This window comes from Plectropomus leopardus, chromosome 13, assembly GCF_026936395.1.
Source record: "Plectropomus leopardus strain MGB_pleo_1.0 chromosome 13, ASM2693639v1, whole genome shotgun sequence".
NCBI classification, from domain to species: Eukaryota; Metazoa; Chordata; class Actinopteri; order Perciformes; family Serranidae; genus Plectropomus; species Plectropomus leopardus.
This window is the reverse complement of record NC_142188.1, coordinates 7,460,647-7,480,216: the sequence shown is the minus strand read 5'-3', so window position 1 is coordinate 7,480,216 and position 19,570 is coordinate 7,460,647. Positions and strand designations below refer to the sequence as shown.

General features: G+C 36.3%; 1 protein-coding gene across 1 annotated transcript in view; it reads right to left on the bottom strand.

Moving 5' to 3' along the window:
• meis1b (Meis homeobox 1 b) overlaps nucleotides 1-19,570 on the bottom strand; it is a 120,565-nt gene that overhangs the window by 9,579 nt on the left and 91,416 nt on the right. The gene's annotated exons all lie outside the window — the stretch shown is intronic.

Below are 19,570 nucleotides of genomic sequence, written 5' to 3'. Positions count from 1 at the left end.
GGTTATTGTCAAAGTAGCATGAAAAGTCAAAATATAGCATGTCGTCCAAAATGGCACAAAAAACTCATCCTATAGTATGTTGTCCAAACAGTCATACAATAGTCATACTACAGTATGTCGTCCAAATTTGCATAAAAAAGTCATACTATTGCATGTCATCAAAACTGCCATTAAAGCCATAGAATAGTATGACTTTAGACACAACACAAAAAAGCCATAGAATTGTAGTTCATCCAAAATTACACAAAATATTCACACTATAGTATGTTGTCCAAAATGGCACAAAAACATTACAGTATAGTACATCCACTAAAATTTAGCATGTCAAAAAAATGGCCGAAAACGCCATAGTATAGTTTGTCGAAAAACCTCAAATTTTGACATGTCAAATAAATGGCTAAAAAACGACATATTATAACTTGTAGAGTCACGTCATAATATACAATATCGAAAAAAAGGCCAAGAACATCATAACTGAGCATGCCGAAAAACTTCAAATTTTGACATGTCAAAAAATGGCTGAAAACAACAAGTTATAGCTTGTAGAGTCACGTCATAGTATACATAAAGGTAAAAAATGCCATAATGTAGCATGTTGAAAAAATGGCTGAAAATATATATGGTATATATATATATATGGTATACAGTATGTCGCCAAAAACGATCCAAAAATGTAATAGTCAACAAAAATGTAACCCAAAAATGTAATAGTATGAACTTCGAGCATGAAACATGTAAACTACAACACAGTGAAAAAATAGTTTAACTCTGGGATTAATAAAGTATGTCTTTGTCTCTCATCTTCTTCTGGAGTTTTTACTGTCACTCAGGAAAATGTACCTGAAGCATCTAAATTAATATTAAAAGATAAGGAAGAAAAGTCATCCAACGTATTATCACCAGTAAAGACACATAGAATGTTGCAAATGTCAAAATATGATCAAATGCAAAAACTGTGGAAAAAGCTGAAAACCGCCTAAAATACAGTGCTAAGACAGGCCATAGCATAGAAGTGCAAAAACACCATAACATAGCAAATCCAACAAAAAACCCAAACTGGACAACTATAGTATGGCAAAAAATGTGAAAATATGACAGGTCCCAAAACAGCTCAAAATCGCCAAAATGGCCTGCCGAGACACGCCATAGCATAGAACTATTTGGATGCTATTTACGCTATTTAAAGTGTTTTTCAGCTGTTTTCAGCTGTTTTTGGGACGGGTCACTTTTTGACTTTTTCGCCATACTATAGCCTTGCTTCTTGGGTCATTTTTTTCAACGTGCCACATTTTGGTTTTTTTGGCTGTTTTTACAACATTAAATACTATGGTATGACTCAGCAGGCTATTTAATGTGTTTTGCAGTTGAATTCAGCTGTTTTTTGGACGGGTCATTTTTTGACTTTTTCGCCATACTATAGCCTTGCTTTTTGGGTCATTTTTTCAACATGCCATATTATTGTGTTTTTGGCTTTTTTTGCAACATTTTATGCTATGGCATGTTTCTGCACGCTATTTAATGTGTTTTTCAGCTGTTTTCAGCCTTTTTTCAGATGGGTCATTTTTTGACTTTTTCGCCATACTATAGCCTTGCTTCTTGGGTCATTTTTTTCAACATGCCATATTTTGGTCTTTTTGGCTGTTTTCACAACATCCTCTGCTATGGCATGACTCAGTTGGTTATTCAATGTGTTTTTCAGGTGTTTTCAGCTGTTTTGGGGATGGGTCATTTTTTGACTTTTTCACCATACTATAGCCTTGCTTTTTGGGTCATTTTTTCAACATGCCATATTATTGTGTTTTTGGCTTTTTTTGCAACATTTTACGCTATGGCATTTTTCTGCACGCTATTTAATGTGTTTTTGAGCTGAATTCAGCTGTTTTTTGGACGGGTCACTTTTTGACGTTTTCGCCATACTATAGCCTTGCTTTTTGGGTCATTTTTTCAACATGCTATATTATTGTGTTTTTGGCTGTTTTTGCAACATTCAATGCTATGGTATGACTCAGCAGGCTATTGAATGTGTTTTTCAGCTGTTTTCAGCTGTTTTTGGGACGGGTCATTTTTTGACTTTTTCGCCATACTATAGCCTTGCTTTTTGGGTCATTTTTTTCAACATGCCATATTATTGTGTTTTTGGCTGTTTTTGCAACATTCAATACTATGGTATGACTCAGCAGGCTATTCAATGTGTTTTGCAGTTGAATTCAGCTGTCTTCTGGACAGGTCACTTTTTGGCTTTTTCGCCATACTATAGCCTTGCTTTTTGGGTCATTTTTTTCAACATGCCACATTTTGGTTTTTTTGGCTGTTTCTGCAACATTCAATGCTATGGCATGACTCAGCAGGCTATTCAATGTGTTTTGCAGTTGAATTCAGCTGTTTTTGGGATGGGTCACTTTTTGACTTTTTTGCCATACTATAGCCTTGCTTTTTGGGTCATTTTTTCAACATGCCATATTGTTGTGTTTTTGGCTTTTTTTGCAACATTCAATGCTATGGCATGACTCAGCAGGCTATTCAATGTGTTTTGCAGTTGAATTCAGCTGTTTTTGGGACGGGTCATTTTTTGACTTTTTCGCCATACTATAGCCTTGCTTTTTGGGTCATTTTTTCAACATGCCATATTATTGTGTTTTTGGCTTTTTTTTGCAACATTTTATGCTATGGCATGACTCAGCAGGCTATTTAATGTGTTTTTCAGCTGTTTTCAGCCTTTTTTCAGATGGGTCATTTTTTGACTTTTTCGCCATACTATAGCCTTGCTTTTTGGGTCATTTTTTTCAACGTGCCACATTTTGGGTTTTTTGGCTGTTTTTACAACATTCAATACTATGGTATGACTCAGCAGGCTATTTAATGTGTTTTGCAGTTGAATTCAGCTGTTTTTTGGACGGGTCATTTTTTGACTTTTTCGCCATACTATAGCCTTGCTTTTTGGGTCATTTTTTTCAGTGTGCCACATTTTGGTTTTTTTGGCTGTTTCTGCAACATTCAATGCTATGGCATGACTCAGCAGGCTATTCAATGTGTTTTGCAGTTGAATTCAGCTGTTTTTGGGATGGGTCATGTTTTGACTTTTTCGCCATACTATAGCCTTGCTTCTTGGGTCATTTTTTCAACATCCCATGTCATGGTGTTTTTTGCCATTTTTGCAATATTCTGTGCAATGGTATGCTTTCACACGCTATTTAATGTGTTTTTGAGGCATTTTCAGCTGTTTTTCAGAGGGGTCATTTTTTGACTTTTTCGCCATACTATAGCCTTGCTTTTTGGGTCATTTTTTTCAACGTGCCACATTTTGGGTTTTTTGGCTGTTTTCACAACATTTAATACTATGGTATGACTCAGCAGGCTATTTAATGTGTTTTGCAGTTGAATTCAGCTGTTTTTGGGACGGGTCATTTTTTGACTTTTTCGCCATACTATAGCCTTGCTTTTTGGGTCATTTTTTCAACATGCCATATTATTGTGTTTTTGGCTTTTTTTGCAACATTTTATGCTATGGCATGACTCAGCAGGCTATTTAATGTGTTTTTCAGCTGTTTTCAGCCTTTTTTCAGATGGGTCATTTTTTGACTTTTTCGCCATACTATAGCCTTGCTTTTTGGGTCATTTTTTTCAACGTGCCACATTTTGGGTTTTTTGGCTGTTTTTACAACATTCAATACTATGGTATGACTCAGCAGGCTATTTAATGTGTTTTGCAGTTGAATTCAGCTGTTTTTTGGACGGGTCATTTTTTGACTTTTTCGCCATACTATAGCCTTGCTTTTTGGGTCATTTTTTTCAGTGTGCCACATTTTGGTTTTTTTGGCTGTTTCTGCAACATTCAATGCTATGGCATGACTCAGCAGGCTATTCAATGTGTTTTGCAGTTGAATTCAGCTGTTTTTGGGATGGGTCATGTTTTGACTTTTTCGCCATACTATAGCCTTGCTTCTTGGGTCATTTTTTCAACATCCCATGTCATGGTGTTTTTTGCCATTTTTGCAATATTCTGTGCAATGGTATGCTTTCACACGCTATTTAATGTGTTTTTGAGGCATTTTCAGCTGTTTTTCAGAGGGGTCATTTTTTGACTTTTTCGCCATACTATAGCCTTGCTTCTTGGGTCATTTTTTCAACATGCCATATTGTTGTGTTTTTGGCTTTTTTTTTGCAACATTCAATGCTATGGCATGACTCAGCAGGCTATTCAATGTGTTTTGCAGTTGAATTCAGCTGTTTTTTGGACGGGTCACTTTTTGACTTTTTCGCCATACTATAGCCTTGCTTCTTGGGTCATTTTTTCAACATGCCATATTATTGTGTTTTTGGCTTTTTTTGCAACATTTTACGCGATGGCATTTTTCTGCACGCTATTTAATGTGTTTTTCAGCTGTTTTCAGCCTTTTTTCAGATGGGTCATTTTTTGACTTTTTCGCCATACTATAGCCTTGCTTTTTGGGTCATTTTTTCAACATGCCATATTGTTGTGTTTTTGGCTTTTTTTGCAACATTCAATGCTATGGCATGACTCAGCAGGCTATTCAATGTGTTTTGCAGTTGAATTCAGCTGTTTTTTGGACGGGTCACTTTTTGACTTTTTCGCCATACTATAGCCTTGCTTTTTGGGTCATTTTTTTCAACGTGCCACATTTTGGTTTTTTTGGCTGTTTCTGCAACATTCAATGCTATGGCATGACTCAGCAGGCTATTCAATGTGTTTTGCAGTTGAATTCAGCTGTTTTTGGGATGGGTCATTTTTTGACTTTTTCGCCATACTATAGCCTTGCTTCTTGGGTCATTTTTTCAACATCCCATGTCATGGTGTTTTTTGCCATTTTTGCAATATTCTGTGCAATGGTATGCTTTCACACGCTATTTAATGTGTTTTTTAGGCATTTTCAGCTGTTTTTCAGATGGGTAATTTTTTGACTTTTTCACCATACTATAGCCTTGCTTCTTGGGTCATTTTTTCAACATGCCATATTATTGTGTTTTTGGCTTTTTTTGCAACATTTAATGCTATGGCATGTTTCAGCACGCTATTTAATGTCTTTTTCAGCTGTTTTCAGCCTTTTTTCAGATGGGTCATTTTTTGACTTTTTCGCCATACTATAGCCTTGCTTTTTGGGTCATTTTTTTCAACGTGCCACATTTTGGTTTTTTTGGCTGTTTTCACAACATTTAATACTATGGTATGACTCAGCAGGCTATTGAATGTGTTTTTCAGCTGTTTTCAGCTGTTTTTGGGACGGGTCATTTTTTGACTTTTTCGCCATACTATAGCCTTGCTTTTTGGGTCATTTTTTTCAACATGCCATATTATTGTGTTTTTGGCTGTTTTTGCAACATTCAATACTATGGTATGACTCAGCAGGCTATTCAATGTGTTTTGCAGTTGAATTCAGCTGTCTTCTGGACAGGTCACTTTTTGGCTTTTTCGCCATACTATAGCCTTGCTTTTTGGGTCATTTTTTTCAACATGCCACATTTTGGTTTTTTTGGCTGTTTCTGCAACATTCAATGCTATGGCATGACTCAGCAGGCTATTCAATGTGTTTTGCAGTTGAATTCAGCTGTTTTTGGGATGGGTCACTTTTTGACTTTTTTGCCATACTATAGCCTTGCTTTTTGGGTCATTTTTTCAACATGCCATATTGTTGTGTTTTTGGCTTTTTTTGCAACATTCAATGCTATGGCATGACTCAGCAGGCTATTCAATGTGTTTTGCAGTTGAATTCAGCTGTTTTTTGGACGGGTCACTTTTTGACTTTTTCGCCATACTATAGCCTTGCTTTTTGGGTCATTTTTTTCAACATGCCATATTATTGTGTTTTTGGCTTTTTTTGCAACATTTTATGCTATAGCATGTTTCAGCATGCTATTTAATGTGTTTTTCAGCTTTTTTCAGCCTTTTTTCAGATGGGTCATTTTTTGACTTTTTCGCCATACTATAGCCTTGCTTTTTGGGTCATTTTTTTCAACGTGCCACATTTTGGGTTTTTTGGCTGTTTTCACAACATTTAATACTATGGTATGACTCAGCAGGCTATTTAATGTGTTTTGCAGTTGAATTCAGCTGTTTTTGGGACGGGTCATTTTTTGACTTTTTCGCCATACTATAGCCTTGCTTTTTGGGTCATTTTTTCAACATGCCATATTATTGTGTTTTTGGCTTTTTTTGCAACATTTTACGCGATGGCATTTTTCTGCACGCTATTTAATGTGTTTTTCAGCTGTTTTCAGCCTTTTTTCAGATGGGTCATTTTTTGACTTTTTCGCCATACTATAGCCTTGCTTTTTGGGTCATTTTTTCAACATGCCATATTGTTGTGTTTTTGGCTTTTTTTGCAACATTCAATGCTATGGCATGACTCAGCAGGCTATTCAATGTGTTTTGCAGTTGAATTCAGCTGTTTTTTGGACGGGTCACTTTTTGACTTTTTCGCCATACTATAGCCTTGCTTTTTGGGTCATTTTTTTCAACGTGCCACATTTTGGTTTTTTTGGCTGTTTCTGCAACATTCAATGCTATGGCATGACTCAGCAGGCTATTCAATGTGTTTTGCAGTTGAATTCAGCTGTTTTTGGGATGGGTCATTTTTTGACTTTTTCGCCATACTATAGCCTTGCTTCTTGGGTCATTTTTTCAACATCCCATGTCATGGTGTTTTTTGCCATTTTTGCAATATTCTGTGCAATGGTATGCTTTCACACGCTATTTAATGTGTTTTTTAGGCATTTTCAGCTGTTTTTCAGATGGGTAATTTTTTGACTTTTTCGCCATACTATAGCCTTGCTTCTTGGGTCATTTTTTCAACATGCCATATTATTGTGTTTTTGGCTTTTTTTGCAACATTTAATGCTATGGCATGTTTCAGCACGCTATTTAATGTCTTTTTCAGCTGTTTTCAGCCTTTTTTCAGATGGGTCATTTTTTGACTTTTTCGCCATACTATAGCCTTGCTTTTTGGGTCATTTTTTTCAACGTGCCACATTTTGGTTTTTTTGGCTGTTTTCACAACATTTAATACTATGGTATGACTCAGCAGGCTATTTAATGTGTTTTGCAGTTGAATTCAGCTGTTTTTTGGATGGGTCACTTTTTGACTTTTTCGCCATACTATAGCCTTGCTTTTTGGGTCATTTTTTTCAACGTGCCACATTTTGGGTTTTTTGGCTGTTTTCACAACATTTAATACTATGGTATGACTCAGCAGGCTATTTAATGTGTTTTGCAGTTGAATTCAGCTGTTTTTGGGACGGGTCATTTTTTGACTTTTTCGCCATACTATAGCCTTGCTTTTTGGGTCATTTTTTCAACATGCCATATTATTGTGTTTTTGGCTTTTTTTTGCAACATTTTATGCTATGGCATGTTTCAGCACGCTGTTTAATGTGTTTTTCAGCTGTTTTCAGCCTTTTTTCAGATGGGTCATTTTTTGACTTTTTCGCCATACTGTAGCCTTGCTTTTTGGGTCATTTTTTCAACATGCCATATTGTTGTGTTTTTGGCTTTTTTTGCAACATTCAATGCTATGGCATGACTCAGCAGGCTATTCAATGTGTTTTGCAGTTGAATTCAGCTGTTTTTTGGACGGGTCACTTTTTGACTTTTTCGCCATACTATAGCCTTGCTTTTTGGGTCATTTTTTTCAACGTGCCACATTTTGGTTTTTTTGGCTGTTTCTGCAACATTCAATGCTATGGCATGACTCAGCAGGCTATTCAATGTGTTTTGCAGTTGAATTCAGCTGTTTTTGGGATGGGTCACTTTTTGACTTTTTCGCCATACTATAGCCTTGCTTTTTGGGTCATTTTTTCAACATGCTATATTATTGTGTTTTTGGCTGTTTCTGCAACATTCAATGCTATGGCATGACTCAGCAGGCTATACAATGTGTTTTGCAGTTGAATTCAGCTGTTTTTGGGATGGGTCATTTTTTGACTTTTTCGCCATACTATAGGCTTGCTTTTTGGGTCATTTTTTCAACATGCCATATTATTGTGTTTTTGGCTTTTTTTGCAACTTTCTATGCTATGGCATGTTTCTGCACGCTATTTAATGTGTTTTTCAGCTGTTTTCAGCTGTTTTTGGGACGGGTCATTTTTTGACTTTTTCGCCATACTATAGCCTTGCTTTTTGGGTCATTTTTTCAACATGCCATATTGTTGTGTTTTTGGCTTTTTTTTGCAACATTCAATGCTATGGCATGACTCAGCAGGCTATTTAATGTGTTTTGCAGTTGAATTCAGCTGTTTTTTGGACAGGTCACTTTTTGACTTTTTTGCCATACTATAGCCTTGCTTCTTGGGTCATTTTTTCAACATCCCATGTCATGGTGTTTTTTGCCATTTTTGCAATATTCTGTGCAATGGTATGCTTTCACACGCTATTTAATGTGTTTTTTAGGCATTTTCAGCTGTTTTTCAGATGGGTAATTTTTTGACTTTTTCGTCATACTATAGCCTTGCTTCTTGGGTCATTTTTTCAACATGCCATATTATTGTGTTTTTGGCTTTTTTTGCAACATTTTATGCTATGGCATGTTTCAGCACGCTATTTAATGTCTTTTTCAGCTGTTTTCAGCCTTTTTTCAGATGGGTCATTTTTTGACTTTTTCGCCATACTATAGCCTTGCTTTTTGGGTCATTTTTTTCAACATGCCACATTTTGGTTTTTTTGGCTGTTTTCACAACATTTAATACTATGGTATGACTCAGCAGGCTATTTAATGTGTTTTGCAGTTGAATTCAGCTGTTTTTTGGATGGGTCACTTTTTGACTTTTTCGCCATACTATAGCCTTGCTTTTTGGGTCATTTTTTTCAACGTGCCACATTTTGGGTTTTTTGGCTGTTTTCACAACATTTAATACTATGGTATGACTCAGCAGGCTATTTAATGTGTTTTGCAGTTGAATTCAGCTGTTTTTGGGATGGGTCACTTTTTGACTTTTTCGCCATACTATAGCCTTGCTTTTTGGGTCATTTTTTCAACATGCTATATTATTGTGTTTTTGGCTGTTTCTGCAACATTCAATGCTATGGCATGACTCAGCAGGCTATACAATGTGTTTTGCAGTTGAATTCAGCTGTTTTTGGGATGGGTCATTTTTTGACTTTTTCGCCATACTATAGGCTTGCTTTTTGGGTCATTTTTTCAACATGCCATATTATTGTGTTTTTGGCTTTTTTTGCAACTTTCTATGCTATGGCATGTTTCTGCACGCTATTTAATGTGTTTTTCAGCTGTTTTCAGCCTTTTTTCAGAAGGGTCATTTTTTGACTTTTTCGCCATACTATAGCCTTGCTTTTTGGGTCATTTTTTTCAACGTGCCACATTTTGGTTTTTTTGGCTGTTTTTACAACATTCAATACTATGGTATGACTCAGCAGGCTATTTAATGTGTTTTTCAGCTGTTTTCAGCCTTTTTTCAGATGGGTCACTTTTTGACTTTTTCGCCATACTATAGCCTTGCTTTTTGGGTCATTTTTTCAACATGCCATATTATTGTGTTTTTGGCTTTTTTTGCAACTTTCTATGCTATGGCATGTTTCTGCACGCTATTTAATGTGCTTTTAAGCTGTTTTCAGCTGTTTTTGGGACGGGTCATTTTTTGACTTTTTTGCCATACTATAGCCTTGCTTTTTGGGTCATTTTTTTCACCATGCCATATTTTGGTCTTTTTGGCTGTTTTTACAACATTCTATGCAATGGCATGACTCAGCAGGCTATATAATGTGTTTTTCAGCTGTTTTCAGCTGTTTTTGGGACGGGTCATTTTTTGAGTTTTTCGCCATACTATAGCCTTGCTTCTTGGTTCATTTCTTCAACATGCAAAATGATAGGGTTGTTTACCATTTTTGCAAGAATCAATGCTATGGCGTGTCTTGACAAAGAATTTCATGTGTTTTTCAGGTGTTTTCAGCTGTTTTGGGGACGGGTCATTTTTTTACTTTTTCGCCATACTATAGCCTGACTTTAGTCAGAAGCAAGGCTATAGTATGGCGAAAAAGTCAAAAAATGACCCGTCTGAAAAACATATGAAAACACCTGAAAAACACATTAAATAGCGTGCTGAAGCATGCCATAGCATAGAATGTTGCAAAAATGGCAAAAAACACCATAATATGGCATGTTGAAAAAATTACCCAAGAATCAAGGCTTTAGTATGGCAAAAAAGCCAAAAAATGACCCATCTGAAAAACAGCTGAAAACAGCTAAAATACACATTAACTCACTGAGTTCCACTGACGTATATACACGTCATTGAAAAGCCAACACTTGACTATCATTGACGTATATATACGTCAAAGTGTGTTTTCGGCGGCTGGCACAAGGGGGCTCTCTCACGCTCCCTGTGTGTAACTTTGGGGCATCTGGGATTTGTAGTTGTAGTACAAAGGATGGTAGCTCAAAGCATGAACTGGAGTAGGTGGGATCAGAGAGAAGAGTGATCTGTACGGAGGTGATTCGAAACTACAGCAACAAAGCTACCTCAATTCAATATTGGCATACAATGCCCCCCCCCCCCAAAAATGGAGAGGATCAGATGGCCAGTTTTGCCAGCGGACACTGGAAGAAACTCTCATGGATCTCGGGTCCCCCCCTCCCCATGCTCTTGACTGAGTGTACCACGGGGTCCAAAGTGTTGTAAAGTGGAATAATGGAAGAGGACTCCGGTTCTATTTTATGGGTTTTCTCTCTCTGAACTGGAGCAATGATTTGTTGCATTGTGCTGTACTTTCCATATTTATTTTACAATAAAATAACATTTGTCATACAATTTTCAGATGTCTTTTGTTTTATTGAAGGACAAATTATAACATTCAAATCACTGCTTTGCTTGACAGACTCCATTTCATAAAACTGCATTTTTATCAGCTTTCTAAGAAAAAGTGGTCTTTTTGATGAAACTAGGCTCTATTACACTTCAGATAAATCAAGAATGGAAAAAAGGTGCAAACAAACGTTTTTTTTTCCATGATTAAAAAGGGAGATTCATCTTTCATTTGAGAAAAACAGTGTTTTCAGAGTCTTTGTACAAAAGATTTTGTGAGTCTTAAAAGATGATTCAAAATGGCCGGAAAAGCGGGCACAAGCAACTTTCCATTATATAACAGGGCTGGCTCTAAATGAGTTGAATAGCATGCTTAGTCATGCCATAGCATAGAATGTTGCAAAAAAAGCCAAAATGTCATGGCATGTCAAAAAAATGACCCAAAAAGCAAGGCTATAGTATGGCGAAAAAGTCAAAAAATGACCCGTCCCAAAAACAGCTGAAAACAGCTTAAAAGCACATTAAATGGTGTGCTAAGGCATGCCATAGCATAGAATGTTGCAAAAATGGCAAAAAACACCATGATATGGGATGTTGAAAAAATGACCCAAGAAGCAAGGCTATAGTATGGCAAAAAAGTCAAAAAATGACCCCTCTGAAAAACAGCTGAAAATGCCTCAAAAACACATTAAATAGTGTGTGAAAGCATTACCTTGCATAGAACATTGCAAAAATGGCAAAAAACACCATGACATGGGATATTGAAAAAATGACCCAAGAAGCAAGGCTATAGTATGGCGAAAAAGTCAAAAAATGACCCATCTGAAAAAAGGCTGAAAACAGCTGAAAAACACATTAAATAGCGTGCAGAAACATGCCATAGCATTAAATGTTGTGAAAACAGCCAAGAAGACCAAAATATGGCATGTTGAAAAAATGACCCAAACAGCAAGGCTATACTATGGCAAAAAAGTCAAAAAATGACCCATCCTAAAAACATCCAAAAACAGCTGAAAGACACATTAAACAGTGTGCTTAGTCATGCCATAGCATAGAATGTTGCAAAAATGGCAAAAAAAACACCAAAATATGGCATGTCAAAAAAATGACCCAAAAAGCAAGGCTATAGTATGGCAAAAAAGTCAAAAAATGACCCCTCTGAAAAACAGCTGAAAATGCCTCAAAAACACATTAAATAGCGTGTGAAAGCATACCATTGCTCAGAATATTGCAAAAATGGCAAAAAACACCATGACATGGGATGTTGAAAAAATGACCCAAGAAGCAAGGCTATAGTATGGCGAAAAAGTCAAAAAATGACCCATCTGAAAAAAGGCTGAAAACAGCTGAAAAACACATTAAATAGCGTGCAGAAACATGCCATAGCATTAAATGTTGTGAAAACAGCCAAGAAGACCAAAATATGGCATGTTGAAAAAATGACCCAAGAAGCAAGGCTATAGTATGGCGAAAAAGTCAAAAAATGACCCATCTGAAAAACAGCTGAAAATGCCTAAAAAACACATTAAATAGCGTGTGAAAGCATACCATTGCACAGAATATTGCAAAAATGGCAAAAAAACACCATGACATGGGATGTTGAAAAAATGACCCAAGAAGCAAGGCTATAGTATGGCGAAAAAGTCAAAAAATGACCCATCTGAAAAAAGGCTGAAAACAGCTGAAAAACACATTAAATAGCGTGCAGAAACATGCCATAGCATTAAATGTTGTGAAAACAGCCAAGAAGACCAAAATATGGCATGTTGAAAAAAAGGCCCAAAAAGCAAGGCTATAGTATGGCGAAAAAGTCAAAAAATGACCCATCTGAAAAACAGCTGAAAACAGCTTAAAAGCACATTAAATGGTGTGCTAAGGCATGCCATAGCATAGAACGTTACAAAAATGGCAAAAAACACTATAATATGGCATGTTGAAAAAATGACCCAAGAAGCAAGGCTATAGTATGGCGAAAAAGTCAAAAAAATGACCTGTCCCAAAAACAGCTGAATTCAACTGCAAAACACATTAAATAGCCTGCTGAGTCATACCATAGTATTGAATGTTGTAAAAACAGCCAAAAAAACCAAAATGTGGCACGTTGAAAAAAATGACCCAAAAAGCAAGGCTATAGTATGGCGAAAAAGTCAAAAAATGACATATCTGAAAAAAGGCTGAAAACTGCTGACAAACACATTAAATAGCGTGCAGAAACATGCCATAGCATAAAATGTTGTGAAAACAGCCAAAAAGACCAAAATATGGCATGTTGAAAAAATGACCCAAGAAGCAAGGCTATAGTATGGCAAAAAAGTCAAAAAATGACCCCTCTGAAAAACAGCTGAAAATGCCTCAAAAACACATTAAATAGTGTGTGAAAGCATTACCTTGCATAGAACATTGCAAAAATGGCAAAAAACACCATGACATGGGATGTTGAAAAAATGACCCAAGAAGCAAGGCTATAGTATGGCAAAAAAGTCAAAAAATGACCCGTCCCGAAAACAGCTGAAAACAGCTGAAAAACACATTAAATAGCGTGCTGAGTCATGCCATGGCATAGAATGTTGCAAAAATGGCAAAAAATAGCAAAAAATGGCATGTTGAAAAAATGACCCAAGAAGCAAGGCTATAGTATGGCGAAAAAGTCAAAAAATGACCCATCTGAAAAACAGCTGAAAATGCCTAAAAAACACATTAAATAGCGTGTGAAAGCATACCATTGCTCAGAATATTGCAAAAATGGCAAAAAACACCATGACATGGGATGTTGAAAAAATGACCCAAGAAGCAAGGCTATAGTATGGCGAAAAAGTCAAAAAATGACCCATCTGAAAAAAGGCTGAAAACAGCTGAAAAACACATTAAATAGCGTGCAGAAACATGCCATAGCATTAAATGTTGTGAAAACAGCCAAGAAGACCAAAATATGGCATGTTGAAAAAATGACCCAAAAAGCAAGGCTATAGTATGGCAAAAAAGTCAAAAAATGACCCGTCCCGAAAACAGCTGAAAACAGCTTAAAAGCACATTAAATGGTGTGCTAAGGCATGCCATAGCATAGAATGTTACAAAAATGGCAAAAAACACTATAATATGGCATGTTGAAAAAATGACCCAAGAAGCAAGGCTATAGTATGGCGAAAAAGTCAAAAAATGACCCATCCCAAAAACAGCTGAATTCAACTGCAAAACACATTGAATAGCCTGCTGAGTCATGCCATAGCATTGAATGTTGCAGAAACAGCCAAAAACACAATAATATAGCATGTTGAAAAAATGACCCAAAAAGCAAGGCTATAGTATGGCGAAAAAGTCAAAAAATGACCCATCTGAAAAACAGCTGAATTCAACTGCAAAACACATTGAATAGCCTGCTGAGTCATGCCATAGCATTGAATGTTGCAGAAACAGCCAAAAAAACCAAAATGTGGCACGTTGAAAAAAATGAAACAAAAAGCAAGGCTATAGTATGGCGAAAAAGTTAAAAAGTGACCTGTCCAAAAAACAGCTGAATTCAACTGCAAAACACATTGAATAGCCTGCTGAGTCATGCCATAGCATTGAATGTTGCAAAAAAAGCCAAAAACACAATAATATGGCATGTTGAAAAAATGACCCAAAAAGCAAGGCTATAGTATGGCGAAAAAGTAAAAAAGTGACCCGTCCAAAAAACAGCTGAATTCAGCTGAAAAATACATTAAATAGCGTGCAGAAAAATGACACAACATAAAATGTTGCAAAAAAAGCCAAAAACACAACAATATGGCATGTTGAAAAAATGACCCAAAAAGCAAGGCTATAGTATGGCGAAAAAGTCAAAAAATGACCCGTCCCAAAAACAGCTGAATTCAACTGCAAAACACATTAAATAGCCTGCTGAGTCATACCATAGTATTGAATGTTGTAAAAACAGCCAAAAAAACCAAAATGTGGCACGTTGAAAAAAATGACCCAAAAAGCAAGGCTATAGTATGGCGAAAAAGTCAAAAAATTACCCATCTGAAAAAAGGCTGAAAACAGCTGAAAAACACATGAAATAGCATGCAGAAACGTGCCATAGCATTAAATGTTGTGAAAACAGCCAAGAAGACCAAAATATGGCATGTTGAAAAAATGACCCAAAAAGCAAGGCTATAGTATGGCAAAAAAGTCAAAAAATGACCCGTCCCAAAAACAGCTGAAAACAGCTTAAAAGCACATTAAATGGTGTGCTAAGGCATGCCATAGCATAGAATGTTACAAAAATGGCAAAAAACACTATAATATGGCATGTTGAAAAAATGACCCAAGAAGCAAGGCTATAGTATGGCAAAAAAGTCAAAAAATGACCCCTCTGAAAAACAGCTGAAAATGCCTCAAAAACACATTAAATAGTGTGTGAAAGCATACCATTGCACAGAATATTGCAAAAATGGCAAAAAAACACCATGACATGGGATGTTGAAAAAATGACCCAAGAAGCAAGGCTATAGTATGGCAAAAAAGTCAAAAAATGATCCGTCCCAAAAACAGCTGAAAACAGCTTAAAAACATGTTAAACAACCTGCTGAGTCATGCCATAGCATAGAAAGTTGCAAAAATGGCAAAAAATAGCATAATATGGCATGTTGAAAAAATGACCCAAGAAGCAAGGCTATAGTATGGCGAAAAAGTCAAAAAATGACCCATCTGAAAAAAGGCTGAAAACAACTGAAAAAAACATTAAATAGCGTGCAGAAACATGCCATAGCATTAAAAGTTGTGAAAACAGCCAAGAAGACCAAAATATGGCATGTTGAAAAAAATGACCCAAGAAGCAAGGCTATAGTATGGCGAAAAAGTCAAAAATGACCCATCTGAAAAACAGCTGAAAATGCCTAAAAAACACATTAAATAGTGTGTGAAAGCATACCATTGCATAGAATGTTGCAAAAATGGCAAAAAAAACACCATGACATGGGATGTTGAAAAAATGACCGAAAAAGCAAGGCTATAGTATGGCGAAAAAGTCAAAAAATGACCCATCTGAAAAAAGGCTGAAAACAGCTGAAAAACACATTAAATAGCGTGCAGAAACATGCCATAGCATTAAATGTTGTGAAAACAGCCAAGAAGACCAAAATATGGCATGTTGAAAAAATGACCCAAAAAGCAAGGCTATAGTATGGCGAAAAAGTTAAAAAGTGACCCGTCCAAAAAACAGCTGAATTCAACTGCAAAACACATTGAATAGCCTGCTGAGTCATGCCATAGCATTGAATGTTGCAAAAAAAGCCAAAAACACAACAATATGGCATGTTGAAAAAATGACCCAAAAAGCAAGGCTATAGTATGGCGAAAAAGTCAAAAAGTGACCCGTCCAAAAAACAGCTGAATTCAGCTGAAAAATACATTAAATAGCGTGCAGAAAAATGCCATAGCATAAAATGTTGCAAAAAAAGCCAAAAACACAACAATATGGCATGTTGAAAAAATGACCCAAAAAGCAAGGCTATAGTATGGCGAAAAAGTCAAAAAATGACCCGTCCCAAAAACAGCTGAATTCAACTGCAAAACACATTAAATAGCCTGCTGAGTCATACCATAGTATTGAATGTTGTAAAAACAGCCAAAAAAACCAAAATGTGGCACGTTGAAAAAAATGACCCAAAAAGCAAGGCTATAGTATGGCGAAAAAGTCAAAAAATGACATATCTGAAAAAAGGCTGAAAACTGCTGACAAACACATTAAATAGCGTGCAGAAACATGCCACAGCATAAAATGTTGCAAAAAAAGCCAAAAACACCATGACATGGGATGTTGAAAAAATGACCCAAGAAGCAAGGCTATAGTATGGCGAAAAAGTCAAAAAATTACCCATCTGAAAAAAGGCTGAAAACAGCTGAAAAACACATTAAATAGCGTGCAGAAACATGCCATAGCATTAAATGTTGTGAAAACAGCCAAGAAGACCAAAATATGGCATGTTGAAAAAATGACCCAAAAAGCAAGGCTATAGTATGGCAAAAAAGTCAAAAAATGACCCGTCCCAAAAACAGCTGAAAACAGCTTAAAAGCACATTAAATGGTGTGCTAAGGCATGCCATAGCATAGAATGTTACAAAAATGGCAAAAAACACTATAATATGGCATGTTGAAAAAATGACCCAAGAAGCAAGGCTATAGTATGGCAAAAAAGTCAAAAAATGACCCGTCCCAAAAACAGCTGAAAACAGCTTAAAAACATGTTAAACAACCTGCTGAGTCATGCCATAGCATAGAAAGTTGCAAAAATGGCAAAAAATAGCATAATATGGCATGTTGAAAAAATGACCCAAGAAGCAAGGCTATAGTATGGCGAAAAAGTCAAAAATGACCCATCTGAAAAACAGCTGAAAATGCCTAAAAAACACATTAAATAGCGTGTGAAAGCATACCATTGCATAGAATGTTGCAAAAATGGCAAAAAAAACACCATGACATGGGATGTTGAAAAAATGACCCAAGAAGCAAGGCTATAGTATGGCAAAAAAGTCAAAAAATGACCTGTCCCGAAAACAGCTGAAAAACACATTAAATAGCCTGCTGAGTCATGCCATAGCATACAATGATGCAAGAATGGCAAAAAACACCATAATATGGCATGTTGAAAAAATGACCCAAAAAGCAAGGCTATAGTATGGCGAAAAAATCAAAAAATGACCCCTCTGAAAAACAGCTGAAAATGCCTCAAAAACACATTAAATAGCGTGTGAAAGCATACCATTGCACAGAATATTGCAAAAATGGCAAAGAACACCATGATATGGGATGTTGAAAAAATGACCCAAGAAGCAAGGCTATAGTATGGCGAAAAAGTCAAAAAATGACCCGTCCCAAAAACAGCTGAAAACAGCTTAAAAACATGTTAAACAGCCTGCTGAGTCATGCCATAGCATGGAATGCTGCAAAAATGGCAAAAAAACACCATAATATGGCATGTTGAAAAAATGACCCAAGAATCAAGGCTATAGTATGGCGAAAAAGTCAAAAAATGACCCGTCCCAAAAACAGCTGAAAATAGCTGAAAAAAACATTAAATAGCCTGCTGAGTCATGCCATGGCATAGAATGTTGCAAAAATGGCAAAAAAAACACCATAATATGGCATGTTGAAACAATGACCCAAGAAGCAAGGCTATAGTATGGCGAAAAAGTCAAAAAATGACCCGTCCCAAAAACAGCTGAAAATAGCTGAAAAACACATTAAATAGCGTGCTGAGTCATGCCATAGCATAGAATGTTGCAAAAATGGCAAAAAAAACACCATAATATGGCATGTTGAAAAAATGACCCAAGAAGCAAGGCTATAGTATGGCGAAAAAGTCAAAAAATGACCCCTCTGAAAAACAGCTGAAAATGCCTCAAAAACACATTAAATAGCGTGTGAAAGCATACCATTGCACAGAATATTGCAAAAATGGCAAAGAACACCATGATATGGGATGTTGAAAAAATGACCCAAGAAGCAAGGCTATAGTATGGCGAAAAAGTCAAAAAATGACCCGTCCCAAAAACAGCTGAAAATAGCTGAAAAACACATTAAATAGCGTGCTGAGTCATGCCATAGCATAGAATGTTGCAAAAATGGCAAAAAAAATAGCATAATATGGCATGTTGGAAAAATGACCCAAGAAGCAAGGCTATAGTATGGCGAAAAAGTCAAAAAATGACCCGTCCCAAAAACAGCTGAAAACAGCTTAAAAACATGTTAAACAGCCTGCTGAGTCATGCCATAGCATAGAATGTTGCAAAAATGGCAAAAAAAATAGCATAATATGGGATGTTGAAAAAATGACCCAAGAAGCAAGGCTATAGTATGGCGAAAAAGTCAAAAAATGACCCGTCCCAAAAACAGCTGAAAATAGCTGAAAAACACATTAAATAGCGTGCTGAGTCATGCCATAGCATAGAATGTTGCAAAAATGGCAAAAAAAACACCATAATATGGGATGTTGAAAAAATGACCCAAGAAGCAAGGCTATAGTATGGCGAAAAAGTCAAAAAATGACCCCTCTGAAAAACAGCTGAAAATGCCTCAAAAACACATTAAATAGCGTGTGAAAGCATACCATTGCACAGAATATTGCAAAAATGGCAAAGAACACCATGATATGGGATGTTGAAAAAATGACCCAAGAAGCAAGGCTATAGTATGGCGAAAAAGTCAAAAAATGACCCGTCCCAAAAACAGCTGAAAACAGCTTAAAAACACATTAAATGGTGTGCTAAGGCATGCCATAGCATAGAATGTTGCAAAAATGGCAAAAAAACACCATAATATGGCATGTTGAAAAAATGACCCAAGAAGCAAGGCTATAGTACGGCGAAAAAGTCAAAAAATGACCCGTTCCGAAAACAGCTGAAAACAGCTTAAAAACACATTAAATAGCATGCTAAAGCATACCATTGCATAGAATGTTGCAAAAATGGCAAAAAAAACACCATGATATGGGATGTTGAAAAAATGACCCAAGAAGCAAGGCAATAGTATGGCAAAAAAGTCAAAAAATGACCCATCTGAAAAACATCTGAAAACAGCTGAAAAACACATTAAAGAGCGTGCTGAGGCATGCCATAGCACAGAATGATGCAAGAATGACAAAAAACACCCTCATATGGCATGTTGAAAAAAATGACCCAAAAAGCAAGGCTATAGTATGGCGAAAAAGTCAAAAAATGATCCATCTGAAAAACTGCTAAAAATGCCTCAAAAACACATTAAATAGCGTGTGAAAGCACACCATTGCACAGAATATTGCAAAAATGGCAAAAAAACACCATGATATGGGATGTTGAA